The 15,032-nt window shown below is 41.4% G+C and overlaps 1 protein-coding gene across 6 annotated transcripts in view; it reads right to left on the bottom strand.

The window, feature by feature from the left end:
- The window catches only part of MPDZ (multiple PDZ domain crumbs cell polarity complex component), a 166,650-nt gene extending 154,333 nt beyond the window's left edge, over nucleotides 1-12,317 (bottom strand). For all 6 annotated transcript variants that reach the window (XM_049710912.1, XM_049710914.1, XM_033439782.2 and 3 more), the window contains exon 1: nucleotides 12,181-12,317. The gene's annotated coding sequence lies outside the window, so the exon portion shown is untranslated. The remainder of the gene's footprint in view (nucleotides 1-12,180) is intronic.
- Nucleotides 12,318-15,032: the final 2,715 nt, after the last annotated feature.

Here is a 15,032-nt window from a genome sequence, read left to right as displayed (position 1 = left end):
TAATAGAATGAAATTAGAATACTCCCTAACACCATACACAAAAATAAACTCAAAATAGATTAAAGACTTAAATGTAAGGCCAGACACTATAAAACTCTTAGAGAAAAACAGAGGCAGAACACTCTATGACATCAATCACAGCAAGATCCTTTTTGACCCACCTCCTAGAGAATTGGAAATAAAAACAAAAATAAACATTTGGGACCTAATGAAACTTAAAAGCTATTGCACAGCAAAGGAAACCATAAACAAGACGAAAAGACAACCCTCAGAATGGGAGAAAATATTTGCAAACGGAGCAACTGACAAAGGATTAATTCCCCAAATATACAAGCAGCTCATGCAGCTCAATATCAAAAAAATAAACAACCCAATCCAAAAATGGGAAGAAGACATAAATAGACATTTGTCTAAAGAAGATATACAGATTTCCAACAAACACATGAAAGGGTGCTCAACATCACTAATCATTAGAGAAATGTAAATCAAAACTACAATGAGGTATCACCTCACACCAGTCAGAATGGCCATCATCAAAAAATCTACACACAATAATGCTGGAGAGGGTGTGGAGAAAAGGGAACCCTCTTGCACTGTTGGTGGGAATGTAAATTGATACAGCCACTATGGAGAACAATATGGAGGTTCCTTAAAAAACTAAAAAGAGAACTACCATACGACCCAGCAATCCCACTACTGGGCATATACCCTGAGAAAACCATAATTCAAAAAGAGTCATAAACCATAATGTTCACTGCAGCACTATTTACAATAACCAGGACATGGAAGCAACCTAAATGTCCATCGACAGATGAATGGATAAAGATGTGGCACATATATACAATGGAATATTACTCAGCCTTAAAAAGAAACAAAATTGAGTTATTTGTAGTGAGGTGGATGGACCTAGAGTCTGTCATACAGAGTGAAGTAAGTCAGAAAGAGGAAAACAAATACCGTATGCTAACAAATATATACGGAATCTAAAAAAAAAAGGTTCTGAAGAACCTAGGGACAGGACAGGAATAAAGACACAGATGTAGAGAATGGACTTGAGGACACGGGGAGGGCGAAGGGTAAGCTGGGACGAAGTGAGAGAGAGGCATTGGTATATATATATATATATATATACACACACACACTACCAAATGTAAAATAGATAGCTAGTGGGAAGCAGCCGCATAGCACTGGGAGATCAGCTCAGTGCTTTGTGTCTACCTAGAGGGGTGGGATAGGGAGGGTGGGAGGGAGACGCAAGAGGGAGGCGATATGGGGATATATGTATATGTATAGCTGATTCACTTTGTTATATAGCAGAAACTAACACAACATTGTAAAGCAATTATACTCCAATAAAGATATTTTAAAAAAACAAAGAAAAAAGCTGACCTTATAATAGGATAATAATAAAATGACACTGTAGAAAAATATTACTTTAAAAGTTAAAGAGCCATATAAAAAATTTTTTTTATTTCCAGTGGAATCAAAAATACTCCAGCAAGCTCCACGATGAAATAATATCTACATACACGGAGGAGAATACATCTAAAAAATATAAATCAGCCATGATGCTCTCTTATTTACCTCCACACTAAACCAAAACAAATTCACCGCTGGATCTTCCATTAACTGAATATGCAAACGTTCAAGAAGAAATTAAAATTTCTTCACAGTAATAAAAGTAGTGTTTTTCATAATCTGTACTAAAGACTCATTAGAGAGAACTCTGTATCCCTCTGAAAGCAAAGAGGTGTCACTGTCTAAATCAGCTGATAAGCTCATCAAGCAGTGGTAGTGTACACTCCTGAGAATACAATGAGGAAAGTCAGCCAAAGACATAACAACTTATATCGTGCTGGCAAGATTCCAAGTTGCTCAGAGAAGGGAAAATTATTTAAAGAAGTCTGAATTAATATGAATCTACCCAAACACAAATCTTACCCACGTAACATAAATAAGCATGGACCAATTCAATCTCCTAATTACTAATTCAGAGATAACTTTAATAGGCTACACTATTTAGTCACCCTATGTAAGTCTATAGGACTCACTAAGGCCATCTTGACCACTTGGTACTTCGCCTCTGAAAACAATTTAAAAGGTCTCATTCTCTTTCAATAAACATGACTATTTGCTTCTTAATTAACACATCTACTATTTAACTACATGCATTAACTGTATTTTACTATGGTACTCAAAGGACTGTTAAAATTAAGATTATAAACCAACTTTTACTTTTGTAATAATCCAGACAGCACATCTGCTTTAAATGGTGTTGCTGCTTTGGGGTTTGTGTTTTTTTAATTGTTTAGCCACTCAATTTCAATCAAGTGATCAGGGAGTAGAGACAAACACAAAAATGTTAAAAATGGCCTGAAAAACCTGAATGACCCCAGTAAGAATAACATGTTTTCATAATATAATGACCATCCTTTCTCCAATTATTGGTATGTCTGATGATCTTAGGTGTAACATATAATGAATGGCAATTATGTGTATAATTCAGGTGCCAAATTACTCCTTTGTTATCCAAATCACTATAGGACTGTCACATAAAGTTGTCATAAGAAGTGACCAATAAATCTACCAAAAATTATAAGAACTACCAAAAATATGCATGTGGGTCAGGAGAACTAGGCAAGCAATCTGGAAATAAAGTTTTGGGCTCAATATTGAAACTGACTTCACAACGTAGTATACAAAAGCTTGTGGAAAACCTCAATGCTCACGTGACTTTAAAAAAATTAATCATCTGATATTTTCAAAAATTTGAAAAATTTATATCTCCCTATTTTACAATTGCCAGGGTTTTTTTTAATAAAATATGATTTACATATTTTTGAACTTCATGTAAACATTAAATAAGGGTACTTAAATTTTATGTTGATCCAAAAGGGGCATGAATTTAAGAAGACTGAATAAAACTGTCAAATACAAAAAGTCTGACACAACATAGTTGAATCCAAGAACAAGTACACTACAAGACAATGGATGAAGTATAGGAGAATTCTAAAACTATTTCAAAAACTCTGAATGGTAGATCCATAAAATGAACTAGTTCTCAGTAATAAACAATAATAGACCACGAGTACAGGCAACAAGGATGAATCCTAAAATACACGGTGAAGCAGTCAGACAAAAAGAACACACTGTATGACTTCATTTATTTAAAGCTCTAGAGAATAAAAACTATAGTGACAAAAAGCAGATCAGTGGTTACTTTGAGATAGGGAAGTAGGAGAGGCAAGAAAGGATTACAAAGGGGCGTGAGGAAAATCTGCGGGGGATGGATATGTTCACTGTCTTGACTGCGAGGCTGGTCTCACAAGGGTCCAAATTCAACAAACTGTACACTTTCAATATGTGCAGTTCATCATATGTGAACTATAAATTATACCTCAGTAAAATACTTAAACAAGCCCTCTCCCCTCCCTGAGAGAAGGGGGAAGCCTAAACGTCCTGAGTTTAGCACCCAACAGATGTTCACTGAACTTAATAGCACTGCCTAGGGGGCAATAATCCAGGCCCGGGGGCTATTAATATAGATAGATATATGTATATATGTACATTCTGCAAAGTTTATAGTATAAAGAGACATTCCAGTGCTGTACTTTTCTCAACCGGAACAGGATGACTACATTCACTAGTCCCAGGAAAACCGTGAATGTGGTAGAAAGGAGGGAGAGGGTGTCAGGCAAAACTCCACTGAATCCTATAGTTGAGGCCCCTCCAGCGCTACAGCAGGAAATAAATGTTGCCCAGAGGCAGACTTCATGCCTGACTTATTAAAATGAAATACCCTTGAAAGACTGGGGGAAGAAAATGGGAACATCTGGTCTAAACCTTCTTTTAACTTTATCCAGTAATGCCTTAGACAAACAGGACCTGTTTGGGAGGGGTGCTTAGCAAAATATAAGAGAAGCTGGGCATACCCTGTATAGATCAGAGAAGATCTTTTAAACTGTAAAATAATCTTTAATATTTATGGTTCTGTCATCACAGTTTTGTTAATGTAGTGATGTCTTATAAGCATAGGATAACAGACTCCCATGACCATTTTCTTCAGCGCGTTCCCTGAAGCAAGGCATGCTAGGGACCACCTAATTATCAATACATAATGTAAAGTTACTGCAAAATTAACTATAGGTCTATGGAACATTTAATTTTTAAGCCCAGATCAAGAATTACAAATGCATTCTCCACTGGTGTCCTGTGTGCCATATGGTAGTTAGGCGTATTATACCTCCTCAAAGAGTCAAGAGACATTGGTTCAAACAGGTGCAATTAATGTCAGTTCAAACGTATGGATGTTTAGTAATCTCAAATCATTTTATCCTCACTGAGAGAAAGGGCAATTACTGAAAACTACTGACCAATGGCTGTACTTGTTCATTTGTATATCAAAATAAGTTAAGCATTCTCGTTTCACAAAATACTTGTTTTCTTTGGGGAGGGATAGTACCTAGGTGACAGAATTGCAGCTAAGTTTTTCTGCTTCTTTGCAGTTGTTTATGTTGTGTGTGTGTGTGTATATATATATATATATATATATATGTATTTTGTTTTGTTTTGTTTTGCGGTACGAGGGCCTGTCACTGTTGTGGCCTCTCCCGTTGCGGAGCAGAGGCTCCGGACGTGCAGGCTCAACAGCCATGGCTCACGGGCCCAGCCGCTCCGCGGCATGTAAGATCTTCCCGGACCGGGGCACGAACCCGTGTCCCCAGCATCGGCAGGCGGACTCTCAACCACTGCACCACCAGGGAAGCTCATGTTGTCCATATTTTTTAAACGTGCTTTTTTATCATCAAAAAAAGTTACTAAAAGAAAGAATTACCTTATGTATTTTACTATAACTATAGTTTTAAAACATAAGCAATAGAGTAAACGAAAAGTATCCCAGGGGCTTCCCTCGTGGCGCAGTGGTTGAGAGTCCGCCTGCCGATGCAGGGGACACAGGTTCGTGCCCCGGTCCGGGAAGATCCCACATGCCGCGGAGCGGCTGGGCCCGTGAGCCACGGCCGCTGAGCCTGCGCGTCCGGAGCCTGTGCACCGCAACGGGAGAGGCCACAACAGTGAGAGGCCCGCGTACCGCAAAAAAAAAAAAAAAAGTATCCCAAAAGGTAATCATACTATGAACATTAAATCATCAACACAAACTAAATAAGTTTTTCCTTGAGTTTTTGTTGTCCAGTAGCTGATGTTTCTGTCTTTTCCTTTCTTACAAGTGTTTTCTCTTTCACTTTCCCCTCCTGCATTTAGTTATGGCACCCTAGATCCGGAGGTAGAGTGGTTTACAAGAAAATAACAATGAATGTTGATTTTGCAGATCTAAATAAAGCCAACAGGAGGATAAAGACAAGAATTCCCTCAACCAAACAAATTTTACCACCACAGGCAAGAAGAAAAAAAGCAAGAATTTAAGCCTTGTTTTACCTTTTTTTTTTTTAAACTCAGCTGTCCAAATTTGGAAGAACTGCTTTAACACTTCTCTAACAAATATAATTTCAACGCTTCAAAAAGTTTTTTGTTACTTTATGATATATAGGATATGAATTACTTTTTAAATTATATTTTTCCAAAAAGGGGAAGATATTTCTGGGGAAAAAAGACTATGCCAAATATCTGAGCATAAAACATGCACAGGATATACACACAGTTTTTAGGTCAATATAATTTAAATTATAAATTTTACTGTTTTAATCACACTCCAAAACCATCGTGAGATGTTTACAACACTAATATTTCATCTTTGCGAATTTAATGTTTTACTCATTTTGTGAGAGATAGAAGAAGTATTTTAAGAAAATTGATGCTTTTATGAAATGCTTGAAAAGAAAACTAATGCTCTGTCTACAAAAAGGAAGGGCCAATTTTCCAGTGAACACCAGAAGAAAGAAAACAAGCGGCCTCAGGCCAAAGATAAAATAACTTTTTCCTCACATAGTAGTTTCCCTTTCTTTCCAAACATCAAATTACCACAATACAGCTTAGGTATACCACCACAATAGCCTCCTACAGGACCTCCCTCCCTTACCCTGAAGCCAGTCCAATTCTTCAAGGTTTCACCAGTTTACAACCTACAGTCTGTGAGAGCCTTACAGTCTCTGTAAGAATTTATGAATTGTTTCCTCCCCAAAGTCATATGTTGAAGTCCTAACCCCCAGTACCTCAGAATATGACTATATTTGGAGAGAGGGTCTTTAAAGAGGTAAATAAGGTTAAATGAGGTCACTGGGGTGGGCCCTCATCCATCTACAAGTTGCCAGCAAGCAACCCAATGTTGATGTCTAACTTCTTTAATCACTGTAACTTTTACTACACGTAAAACCTTTTTGTTCTTTCCTCTGTGTGTCTATTTTTCCAACTAAGACAGTAAGCTTCCAACAGTATTTATTTGGTGTTCTCCCCAGTGCCTAACCCAATTCAACATACCTCCTAATCCATCTATTATCATCTACTCAATGAATAACTACCTCAGATCTTCTTGGCAAGTGTTTCACAGGAAGGCAATGGTATCAGTTTTCTCTATCTAGAAATAGTTCATCTCCTTATTCTTATTCACCCATGTGGAACCCCACTATAATTATTTAATTATAGTACATTAACTATCATATTAAACATCATTTCCCAACTGTATTTATAGTGATGCTCTTTTAAGCAGGAAACTAATTTACAAGAAAAAATAATACCTTTCTTGTTATAAATATGGTGTTGATAATGTATGTAACAATGTAACAATATCAAATGAATTCCTACTTTAGGCCAAACATGTTTTAAGAGCACATATAACTGTTTGGGAAATATAACTGGTGATATTATCATCATTCACGTGCACCATCAAGCAGTCCTGAATTCTACAGGAAGTTGTTTGCTTCTTTACTCTGAATCACAGAAGCTTTTGCTGATAGATGTGTCATTTGCTCTAGCATATATAGGGACATTTCCAACCCAAGACGTCAACCCTGCCCGAAGATATTTTGTGAAAAGCACAGAGTACTTTGTGTGTATTATAAATATACAAAAGGGAACCCACCTGCAACTCAACCTGAATCAAATCTATTAATCTGCTCTTAACTCAGGACAGCATCTTCCAGGCAACTGTTACTCCCCAGCTTCTAAATCCCTTAATCTGAAATGGGTCCATTTCTTTGTTTGTAAAGCAGAGCCCCTCCACCACATCTGCTAAAGGCTAAAGGCCTGATCAATGCAAAATTGCATTTCAAGGATTTCCATCAATGTCTCCAAGCACCAAGCCTTGCACAGATAGAGTAAACTCTGGGGAGAGTCTCTACTCCCTCACCATATATATGCATTTAAAAGATAAATGAACTACACCAAGAAAATCCTAAAGATGCCACCAGAAAACTACTACAGTTAATCAATGAATTTGTAAAGTAGCAAGATACAAAATTAATGCACAGAAATCTCTTGCACTCCTATACACTAATGATGAAAAATCTGAAAGAGAAATCAAGGAAACACTCCCATTTACCACTGCAACAAAAAGAATAAAATACCTAGGAATAAACCTACCTAAGCAGTCAAAAGACCTATATGCAGAAAACTGTAAGACACTGATGAAAGAAATCAAAGACAATACGAACAGATGGAAAGATATATCATGTTCTTGGACTGGAAGAACCAACATTGTGAAAATGACTATATTACCCAAAGCAATCTACAGATTCAGTGCAATCCCTATCAAATTACCAATGGCATTTTTCACAGAACTAGAACAAAAAAAACCTACAATTTGTATGGAAACACGTAAGACCCTGATAGCCAAAGCAATCTTGAGAAAGAAAAACAGAGCTGAAGGAACGAGGCTCCCTGACTTCAGACTATGCTACAAAGCTACCGTAATAATCAAGACAGTATGGTACTGGCACAAAAACAGAAATATAGATCAATGGAATGGGACAGAAAGCCCAGAGATAAACCTGCACACATATGGTCACCTTATCTTTGACAAAAGAGGCAAGAATACACAATGGAGAAAAGCCAGCCTCTTCAATAAGTGCTGCTGGGGAAACTGGACAGCTACATGTAAAAGAATGAAATTAGAACACTCCCTAACACCACACACAAAAATAAACTCAAAATGGATTAAAGATCTAAATGTAAGGCCAGACACTATAAAACTCTTAGAGGAAAAAATAGGCAGAACACTCTATGACATAAATCACAGCTAGATCCTTTTTGACCCACCTCCTAGAGAAATGGAAATAAAAACAAAAATAAACAATTGGGACCTAATGAAACTTCAAAGCTTTTGCACAGCAAAGGAAACCATAAACAAGACGAAAAGACAACCCTCAGAATGGGAGAAAATATCTGCAAACGAAGCAACTGACAAAGAATTAATCCCCAAAATATACAAGCAGCTCATGAAGCTCAGTATCAAAAAACCAAACAACCCAATCCAAAAACGGGCAGAAGACCTAAACAGACATTTCTCCAACGAGGATATACAGATTTCCAACAAACACATGAAAGGATGCTCAACATCACTAATCATTAGAGAAATGCAAATCAAAACTACAATGAGGTATCACCTCACAGCAGTCAGAATGGCCATCATCAGAAAATCTACACACAATAAATGCTGGAGAGGGTGTGGAGAAAAGGGAACCCTCTTGCACTGTTGGTGGGAATGTAAACTGATACAGCCACTATGGAGAACAGTATGGAGGTTCCTTAAAAAACTAAAAAGAGAACTACCATACGACCCAGCAATCCCCCTACTGGGCATATACCTGGAGAAAACCATAATTCAAAAAGATACTCATACCCCAGTGTTCACTGCAACACTGTTTACAATAGCCAGGACATGGTAGCAACCTAAATGTCCATCGACAGATGAATGGATAAAGATGTGGCACATATATATAATGGAATGTTACTCAGCCATAAAAAGGAATGAAATTGAGTTATTTGTGGTTAGGTGGATGGACCTAGAGTCTGTCATACAGAGTGAAGTAAGTCAGAAAGAGAAAAACAAATATCGTATGCTAACGCACATATATGGAATCTTAAAAAAATGGTACTGATGAACCTAGTGGCAGGGCAGCAATAAAGATGCAGATGTAAAGAAAGGACTTGACACAGCAGGGGAAGGGGAAGCTGGGATGAAGTGAGAGAGCAGCACTGACATACATACACTACCAAAAATAAAATAGATAGCTAGTGAGAAGCAGCTGCAAAACACGGGGAGATCTGCTCGATGCTTTGTGATGAACTAGAGGGGTGGGATAGGGAGAGTGGGAGGGAGGCTCAAGAGGGGATATGGGGATATATGTATACTCATAGCTGACTTACTTTTTTATACAGTAGAAACTAACACAACATTGTAAAGCAATTATACTCCAATAAAGATATACAAAAAAAAAGTATCTGAGATGCAAAGAGGACTTCAGCCGCCAAACAGGGCACTGTATATATGATAGGAATTTGGAGTACAATAAAAACTGACATACCTCTGTCCCCTAGCAACAACAGTCAGGGGGCTCACGTGAGGAAATGAAGGAGTGTGTTAAATGGAGAAAGGAAACCAGAAACAAGAGAGGGGAAAAGAAATACTGAAAGGAGCCAAGGAAAAGGAGGGAACACACGTAAGAGTTATGGTATGCATCTGAGCAATCTAGTAGTAATGTGTTGAGACAAACTTCATCAATTGTTTTGTTTGTTTTTGCAAATGACGTAGGCAAGACGAGTGATGAAGAGTCAAGGGGCTCCCCAAACTAGCTCTGCCTAAGTGACAACCTGCCTGTGGAAAGGAACTTATGACAACCCCTAACCCCTGCCTCTGTCTAGCTAAATAAGCAGAACTATAATTCTCAAAGCTGCTCAGGTAACAGAGCAGCTAGAAGTCACCAGAACTCACTGCAGAGCACCCTGAGATACAGCTATATATTGAACTTAAAATAGCTAAATATATAATTTCTGCTAATCACAAACTCCACTTCAGCCTAGATTCTTAAAAAGATACCAAAAGGTTAAGAAAACTTTTTGAGAGTGAAACATGGAAATGAGAAATCCAGCACATTAATTTGTCTGCCTACTGGGGAACAGTCTGCCAATTCACAGAACACCAGAAACAGGGCCTAAAAGGCAGTGAAATTAAACAATATGCTCATTACATGAGGGAGTATGTAAGCAATACTTTTGAAGCCTAGTCTTGATTGGCAACTATTTCTGTAGAGTAAGACAGTAAATTTTTCACTTTGAAGGCTCTCCATCTCTGTCTCAACTATGCAACTACTCCAATCTGCCACTGCTGCTGCAAAAGCAGCCACAAACAGCAAGAAAGAATCACAGACAATAAGAATGAGAGTGGCTGTGCACCAATAAAACTATGTGCACTGACATTTGATCTTCATATATTTTTCACATGTCATGCAATATTATTCTTTTGATTTTGTTTTTCAATCATTAAAAAATGTACAAACCATCCCTAGCTCTTAAACCTTAGAGAAGAAAACAGGCTGCAGCAGACAGATTTGGCCCTTGGCCCTTAAGTTTACAGACCTCTGCTTTTAAGGACCCTAATGTGAACTCTGAGGTGGGAGGGGGGAGTGAGGGGGCAGTGGGGGATAGAGTCCAGTCTAGATAAACTTGGCCCATCTGTAAACTAGCCCATCAGCAAGCAGGAAATCTGGGCATACCAGACAAGATTATTCCCACCACCCTCTAAACCCTCTCAGCTCCTCCCTCAGGCAAAGGCACAGGTGCACTGCATTAGAATTCAAGCCAAGAAACTTCCAAGTTTTGTTGGGTTTTAAATGCAGTTATTTACCTAAATTCTACCGGGGCTAAAGCATATATTTTACAAATTTAGATGATGCGACTCCTACAAAAAGTTCATTGTAGTTCCCTATACCCAAATGCAACATGTAACCCTGAAACCCACTCCATCACTTCATAAATGTTTCAGATTAGGTGTTACTTATTCTGTTAAAGGCAACCTAAATGAGGAATGCCTACGGAAACACAAACGGGATGTTTACGCCACAGCTGTCCAACAAGGCTGGATGACAAGAGTCTGGCCACTTTTCAGATTATTCCCCTCTCGACACCAAAAGAATTTGGAGAGTCTTCCTTCTAGGTTGGTGAAGTCAAGGTCCTCTTATCTGATGACACCTCTGAAACACTAGCCGCCACCCGCACCCACTCCGCCCAAGACCCGCAGCGTCCAAACCCGGATTCCGCCCCAGCAGAGCAACCTCGGCAGCCCCAGCTGCTGAGATGGACGGAGACTTCCCACCGGCCCCTACTCGCCCCTGGACACAGAGCAGCAGCGGCCCCTCCCGCCCTCTCCCGGCCCCTCCCCCTCTCCGCAGTCCCAGCATGAATTTCCACGCGATCGGCAGGAAAGAATAGCCCAGGCTTTGTGCCTCTGCAAAAGAACGCAGCAAGAATTTACACCATCACCACCGCTGAAACACACACACACACACACACACACACACACGCACACTTCGGAACAGCGCTTCCCTACAAACATCCGGCATCCCGGGGCTGCGAAACTGCGGACAAAGGCGCCCCATCGCCGCGGGGTGGGGGGATAAAAGGGGAGGCGGGAGCAAAACACTCCCACCAACGCGGACAGCTGACGAAAGGGCACTGGCGTCTGGGAGACGGATGAAAAGTGGGGGCGGATACCAGTGAGCCGCGCGCTCTGGGTGTCCCGCAGCCGAGGCGAGAGGCGCCAGTCTGGGGGCGCGTCTCCCCACCCCCGCGTAACGATAGAGTGGGCGTCCGACCCGGGGCGCGGCCACCGCAGCAGACAGCAACAGGCTCCCGCGCCCCGCTGCGCCCGGCCCGCGTGCCAGGCCCGGGGTCCGCCTCCTCAGCACCCTTACTATGCCCCTCCTGGCGAACACAAAGACGAAACTTTTCAACCTCTTAGAATCAACAAGAGCAAAAAGGAGGGGAGAAGTGGCTGAAAGAACCGGAACGACCGCTTGGGGACCCGGCGAGTCGCAAAGGAAACTTCCAGACCCCATCATTTTCAACAATCAGAGGAGCAGCTGCTTCCCGGTAGCGCCGGGCCGCGCAGGGTGGGCCGCCCGCCCGCCCCGCGAGCCGAGCCCCGGGCGGCCGCGCACCTTCCCGGCCGGTGCGCGCGCAGGGCACGGGGGCGCGCTCCGGCCTCCTGGCCCGGGCCCCGGCGCTGCTTACCCTGCTCGCGGCGGCCGCCGCCGGCGGGAACGCGAAAGGAACGGAGGGTTGGAGAGCTGGGGTCGCCGGGGACACTGGGAGCCTCGCCTCGCCCACGCTCGCTCTCTTCTGTCCTGAAGTAACGTCCCGGCGAGGAGCTTCGGGAGGAACGCGCACTGACGCTCCCACTCGACCGAGAAACTTAATCCTGCCCGGCCGCCGGCGGCCCGACGCCAGCCTCGCGCTCCGCCGCGCCCCCTCCCCCTGCGCGCGCCGCACTTGCGCCGACCGGGGCTGCCGCGGAGGCGGCTGCGGCGGCTGGGCCCGGGCTGCCAGGGCTGCGTGACGCCTTCGGCCGGCGGGGCGGCTGGCGCGCCTCGGCCAATCAGGGGGCGCGGCCCAGCCGGCAGGCCCCGGGGTTTAAACTAGCTCCGCGGGCGCTCGGCTGGGGATGTGGGGAGTGGGTTCCGCACGGTTGCTGGAGAAAAGCCCCCTTAAATGTCAAGGTCAAATAAAAAAGAAGCATTAATTTGGATAAGTCTGTCCCATGCAACGTTTAGGATATACACTAAAAAATTCTTTGTTTATCTGAAATTCGGATTTACCTGGGCAGCCTGTATTTTTATTTGCTGAATCTGGTAACCTGCGGGAACCGGTAGCCTCTATTTCTAGTTTTGAGGACTTTTTTTTTTTTTTTTTTAATGCGGATTGCTCTCTGGTAGCTCATTAAAGTGATGAGAAGCACTTTAATGAGGATGCTTGGGGGCGGGGCTAATCTAACTTTCTAGAAAGTAACTTTTAGCGCATCAATGTCCATTCTCAGACAGATGATCCAACTAAAAAACAAACAAACAAACAAAAAGTGGAGGAAGGGTGCAGAAATACACGGTGCCAGGAAAAACATACTCATTTCTATTCTGTGCCATTTAAGATTTTCTTTCTGATATTCTCAATTCCCTGAGTCCCAGGAATATTCTCTGGGGAGGAAAATTGCTCCCTTTTTCAATACATAAGTCTAATATTAAAGTATACATCAAAGGATACTCAGAAGCCCAATTAAAATATTTAAAGAATTTATTTTAATATCCTTAATTAAAGGTCTGTTTTTCTTTAGCAGACTTGTAAATTTGGTTTGTCTTAAAAAACGTATTTGTATTTCTACAATATTCACCAACTATTTAAGGGGAAACACAGTTTATAAAATATACAAGACTTCAGAGGGAAACTGGTTTAAGTTTTTAAATGGATATTTTCAGAAAGCTGCAAAATAGAACATTTGCCTGTAAATGACTAGGAGTTGAGTAGTCAGCTCAGTGCCCTGGGCTGAAGAGAGTGTCTTCAGCCCAAGGACGCTTGCTCTTTTATAAACATATGAATTGGTATAGATTTTCCCACGGGGAAACAAAAACATGGAGTAGATTTCTTCATAGTCTATGGATATTCATTTCCTCTGGGTCTTTTGAAAATGAAAGTTAAGATAGGATAAAGGAAAAACTCATTTACCTTATCTTTTCTGTTCTTGTCTCTTCAACACATCTCTATGTTGCATAACCTTTCAATCAGCACTCTCAGGTCTCTCCATTCTGAAAAAGAGACAAAAAAGGAGAAAAGAGAAATAGAAGGAGAGAAGGGGAGGGAGGGAGGGAGGGAGGGAGGGAAGCGGGGAGGGAGCGGGGAGAGAGAGAGAGGAAACAAATAAGCTACTTCCCAAACCTGTCTCTCCCCAGCTACCACACTTTTCCCCTCTCCTTCTTAGTTAAGTTTGTTGAAACCAACCAACTGCATCTGGCTTCCTACCCCTTCATAGTACAGAACGGGCCCTTGCTAGGGACACCAGTGACCTCCCACTACCTAAATCCAGCAGATGTGTTTCTCTCCTCATATTCCTGTCTCTTCAGATGCGTTCATAACTGTTGCACTCTCTCTTCCTGAACTGTTCCCCTCCCCTTGCAATTCCAGGCAATCACTCACTCTTGGTTTTGCTCCTTCCTCTTAGTTAGGGGCAGCAGTGTGAGACCTGAAGCTCATACAATTTGGGGCTCTGCTTTTAGAAAAGAAAAACAAAGATATCTTTCTTGTGAAAATTTTACAAAAATATATGACCGTGTAAACCCGTTGCTAGGGCTCCTCCCAAGCAAGAGAAGGACCCAGAATCTTCACCTTTATTAGCTGCAAAGTTGCTCTGCCTCTGTCTTCAGACCACTCTTTGATATTCTTTGCCAACTAATCTCTCCCTAATCTTTAAATGGAATTCCTCAAGACTTAGTGATAGGCCCTCTTTTCAACTCTATCCCTCAGTTCATTCTCACCTCTAGCTTATCATTTATTGGTTAAGGATTCCTAAGCTGTTATCTTCAATGCAGACTTCTCCATCTATCTGAGTTTATTTGACTTCCCCATATGCCTGTCTCAAACCTAGATTACCCAGAATGGAACAATGATATTTGCTCAGGCCTGGCCATCTTTCACAGTTCAGTGTTTCAGTGAACGGCACAGCCATGGACATTACTCCATGATTCCCACAAGTTAGGATAAACCCACTGAGATACATTCTCATCTGTACTTTTGCTTCACAGTATTCATCCTACTTTGAAATTACACATTTAGCTATATATGCAATGTTTCTCTTCCCACTTAGACCATAAACTACTCAAGAGCAGGGCCCACTTCACCAGATCATCCTCAGAGCCTAGCAAAATGTTTCATACCTTATCAGTGTTCACATGACATGGGACGAATACGTGAATGCAAGAATGAATGATTTCTCTACATAACTTTTTTGTTCTTGCCATAGAGTCATCTCCAGGCATGCCATTTGGAGAGTATTCTCTTATTGCTTAGAAATTCCAGAGGATTCCTCCTCTTTGAATAGC

This window comes from Orcinus orca, chromosome 6, assembly GCF_937001465.1.
Source record: "Orcinus orca chromosome 6, mOrcOrc1.1, whole genome shotgun sequence".
NCBI lineage: Eukaryota > Metazoa > Chordata > Mammalia > Artiodactyla > Delphinidae > Orcinus > Orcinus orca.
The sequence above is the reverse complement of the archived record's forward strand: the minus strand, read 5'-3'. Positions and strand labels throughout refer to the sequence as shown.